The 3,805-nt window shown below is 43.4% G+C and overlaps 1 long non-coding RNA gene across 1 annotated transcript in view; it reads right to left on the bottom strand.

The window, feature by feature from the left end:
• Window positions 1-1,872: 1,872 nt before the first annotated feature.
• The window catches only part of LOC111722779, a 3,908-nt gene continuing 1,975 nt past the window's right edge, over window positions 1,873-3,805 (bottom strand). Inside the window, exon 2 of the long non-coding RNA XR_002771449.1 lies at window positions 1,873-2,625. This is a non-coding gene — a long non-coding RNA (uncharacterized LOC111722779). The remainder of the gene's footprint in view (window positions 2,626-3,805) is intronic.

Here is a 3,805-nt window from a genome sequence, read left to right as displayed (position 1 = left end):
AGTGGCTAAGATGCCAGCCACATATACCTAAGGTGGCGGGTTCGAATCCAGCCTGGGCCCGCCAAACAACAATGATGGCTGCAACTGAAAAAAAATAGCCAGGCATTGTGGCGGGCACCTGTGGTCCCAGCTACTTGGGAGGCAGAGGCAGGAAGGTTGCTGTGAGCTGAGATGCCATGGCACTCTACTCAGGGGGACAGCTTGAGGCTCCTGTCTCAAAAAAAAAGAAAAAGAATGTTTAAACTTTCTGGGTTGGAGACCAGTGATTTTAAGAAATAAGATGGGTTTTCTGTGTGCTTGTCTTACAGTGTGGCTGAGATGTGCTCACACAGGCAGAAAGAGAGTCACTGTCCTCTACATGGGAGGTAATACACAAGAGGGGGTTAAACACACGCCCTCTCCTGAGGGGAGACTTGTCAGGAAGGATACATGTGGAATCTCAAGAATGCTTCCAACCACAAATTGGTGTTCAGGTGGCTTTGTTGTAGCTGTGCTTTTTCAGGACAATACCCCTGCTGCCACACGTCGAGGGGAGGAAGAATGAACCTGGGATAAAGGGACTAAACGGAGAACACAAAGCGAGACGACAGAACTACGACTCAAGCCCCACTCCTCCTTTACATAGCTCTTATTCTTCCTGCTCTCCACTGCCTACCATCTGCCAGTTTTCACTTACACACAAGTTGGTACAAGAACGCTACTCCTAGTTAGTTTCTTTGGAGAACTATCTCGTGACAGAAAATAAATACCGTAAACTCCCAGAAGAACCCTAAACCGGATCATCTGACAGACTGGGAGAGACAACTGTATTTAACAGAGGAAAAGCCAGCCTTGTTCCAGCCACAGGAAGAAATGAAGCTTCTCACAAATGCTTACAATGTGATCGCTGTGCCTGTGCCCCAGCAAGGCTTCATAGAGAGGTGTCGTGTCCCTCTGGCGGATGCCTCTGTGCACTGAACTGTGTGGAGACTGAATACAGTAACTCCAGTCAGCACCTCCGCTGCCCAATTCACACTAAGGTGCATTGACAGAAACATGAAGGCAGACAGACGACCACAAAGCACCCATTGTGAAGTTCTGAGGAACAACCTGGATCTCCTCCTTAACATCATTAGCTCGTTCTGTCCCCTTAGGCGTTGGAGGCACCTTCTTTCTCCCTCTTGGCAGCTGGTTCTTCTCCTGACCCCAAGTTCTCCTGCAGCTCACCAAGTGAAATGGTAGTTTTCTCCAAACTTGTGCTTTGTACTGATATGACTAACTCATAATCTTATAATCCACCAGCTTTTGGCTATTAGTTCAAATTCTGGCCTACTGTGACAGTGGGTTGTAGTAAAAAAAAAGGAAAACCAGGACAAAAGTGCTTCACCAACCACTTTACTCGTCTTTAATTCTGTCTTTGGGCACACATTCTATCTGCTATGGAAGAAAGTTATGACAGCAAGGCTGACAGCACTGATTCATAACGTATTCTTTGCATTATACAAAGAATAAAGCACTACAATCCCAGGATCATCTGCTACCATGACAGAGCTGCCTTACTTGCTGTGGGAGAGGACTGCTCGTGTGGGAAGGGAGGGAAGGACAGGGACAGAGGAGGTAGTGTGTGGGGCAAGTGAACCTACATTACATCTAAAAATTAAGAATTTGGTGGAAAATACAGAATTTACTTAAGGAAGATAGGGAACTGCTGAACAACAGTTCCATTATTTTCATAAATTACCGAATTTGGAAACTGCAGTTAATATTTCTAGAATAAAGCAACCTCAGACAAGTTCAGGCTGGCCAAGGGAAAAAGTGGTTACTAGAGACAGTAATGGGTTTCAGTCCTTGAGAGCAAAAATGGTCCAAATCAACCTACAGACCTGCCTTAACTCAAAGTGGGGGGAAAATTTTTATTTAAAAATAATAAATCTGCAGCAGAGAAGTCTGGAAGTGAAAACTTGAGCCCCTTTCCACCTCTCCATTTTGATGTTGGTGCCTATTCTCTTCACAGCACTTCCTGCAAAGGTTCAGAATTCAATTAATATAGATTTATTGGGTTGATTTCAACATGTAGTTTAAGATGAAGAGTCCTGTTTGGTTTAAACCACTTCATTTAACCTCTTAGTAATGGTAGTCCTGAGTGTCTCCAGTGTTGGTAAAATCTCCCTGTGACCAAGGGTCAAACCGTTGAGGGAGCACAGCAACTTCTTGGCCCATCACATTTCCTTGTCCTTGTCCCTCAAATCTGGTAGTCTTGCACCGAGGGACACGGTCCACCATGATGAAGAATTTTCAAAACCATTTTCTAAAGACACCTCCTTCCAATGTCCAATACTGCAGGTGGTCAGGAAAACTTGGAAGGAAGCTGCAAAAGTCCAGCTGGGAATCTTGACTTTGTTAGATGTGGACACAGGAAAATCACCTTTGTCCTCCCCAGATTTTATTATAGTCAAAGGAAACATCCATGGGATTCAAACTGCAAATGTGCTAGATATAAAATTGATGGAATGCTAATTGGTCCATAAAGGGCTGTACAAGATAATCCGTGGCAAAGTAGAAAACAAGCCCAAAGGTGATAGAGATTGGAAGAGCTGGCAATGCTTTCTTGAAAATGGCAAGGAGTAATAATGTAAGGCACAAACCCTGTGGAGAGGATGGGAAAGACACAAACTCATACATAATTCTCAAAGCAACTTAATCGCAAGTCTTTACTTCAATCTTTTATTTAAAACAAAATTTTTAGAGACAGGATCTTACTCTGTTGCCCACACTGGCATGCAATGGCATCATCAAAGCTCACTATAACCTCAGACTCCTGGGCTCAAGAATCCTCCTGGCTTAGCTTCCTGAGTAGCTGAGACCATAGGCATATGCTACCATGCCTAGCTAATTATTTTTCTATTTTTTGTAGAGACAGAGTCTCACCAAATTGGTCTCAAACTCTTGGCTTCTACTGGTCCTCCCACCTCAGCCTCCCAAAGTGATAGGAATACAGGCATGAGCCACCACCCTCGGCTTTGGTTTTAATTTAGTTAATTAAATACTTACCTTTGAGGTTAAATTTTAGAACAAATATTCCACTAAATCTGGAAGGGCTGCCATGAAAAAAAAGTTTTTTTTTTTCCTTTTTTCTTTTTTGAAACACAGTCTCACTCAGTGGCCCTAGGGTTTAGTGCCCTGGTATCACAGCTCACAGCAACCTCAAATTCCTGGGCTCAAGCAAGTCTCTTGCTGCAACCTCCCAGGTAGCTGTGACTACAGGTGCCAGCCATACAACACCTGGCTAGTTTTTTCATTTTTTTTTAGAGATAGGGTCTTACTTTTGCTCAGGCTGGTCTCAAACTTCTGAGCTCCAGTAATCTACCCACGTCAGCTTCCCAGAGTGCTAGGATTACAGGCATGAGCCATCCTACCTGGCCCCAAAAAGTAGCTTCTTGATTAAAAAAGTAATATTTATTTTTCTTTGAGTTTACCATGGTTCACATTGTTCATATTTCATCCCTTAATTTAGGAAAAGAATAAAATTTGAAAATAAGTAAAACTATTTTTGAAAAAAAATTAAATACTGAGATTTCTATCTATGATACAATACTGAGTTGGGCCAGAAATGATAGCACATGTCTGTAATCCTGACACTTTGGGAGACCAATGTAGGAGGATCACTTGAGCCAGGAGTTCAAGACCAGCCTGAGCAACATAGCAAGACCTCATCTCTACAAAAAACCCAGAAAAACTAGTTAGGCATGGTGGTGTACACCTGTAGTCACAGCTACTCGGGAGGCTGAGGCAAGAGGATCACTTGAGCCCAGGCATTTGAGGTGGC

This window comes from Otolemur garnettii, unplaced genomic scaffold (assembly GCF_000181295.1).
Source record: "Otolemur garnettii isolate 467f Iridium unplaced genomic scaffold, OtoGar3 scaffold00365, whole genome shotgun sequence".
NCBI lineage: Eukaryota > Metazoa > Chordata > Mammalia > Primates > Galagidae > Otolemur > Otolemur garnettii.
The sequence above is the reverse complement of the archived record's forward strand: the minus strand, read 5'-3'. Positions and strand labels throughout refer to the sequence as shown.